Raw genomic sequence first — 674 nt, 5'->3', positions numbered from 1 at the left:
CAAGGTTGAAAGTGTAAAAGGGACTTTAAAAAACGGTAAAAGATTTAAAAGATATTACAAATATATTGATTAGAAAATGTTGTGTTGTATTTTATTTTATTTTCTGACTGGGACTAATTCAGGCTCCTCTAAACTTCTGCATTACAACAAGAGGAAAATTAGCATAACATGAACTTCTCTTTCACACACACACACACACACACACACACACACACACACACACATTCTGTAATACTGGCGCTCTCTCTGGCAGCGGCAGGCCGCAGGCAGCGCCACTTCGCATATATTGCATCTTTTTCAAATAATTTGTTTGTGAAACAAATTTTAAAAAGTTTCTTAAGTTTATTCAAAATAAAAAAGTGATCTTACCTTCACTACTATATAATCAGACACCATTGTGTGTCTGATCACAACCAAACAACAGTATGTTCAGGCAAATACTATTGTATGTGCGGATGTGCACGTAGGGCTGTGCTTACGCAAGGGATCGCTATGGCTCTCTTTCACTTCATTTTCACTTTCATAGATTACTCATGCTCATTCATAAGTTTTTTTTTTGTCTGTGGCCCCCTTTCTCCCACTGCGAGAAAAACAATGACTCATGTAGGTTCTGCGCACAGCCACCAGGTGACAGTACATGCACAGTCACCACTTCCTGTTTGCTCCTAAACTTA

Source organism: Sinocyclocheilus grahami, unplaced genomic scaffold (genome assembly GCF_001515645.1).
Source record: "Sinocyclocheilus grahami isolate Dianchi unplaced genomic scaffold, SAMN03320097.WGS_v1.1 scaffold260.1, whole genome shotgun sequence".
Lineage (NCBI taxonomy): Eukaryota > Metazoa > Chordata > Actinopteri > Cypriniformes > Cyprinidae > Sinocyclocheilus > Sinocyclocheilus grahami.
Note: the sequence above shows the minus strand (reverse complement) of the source record.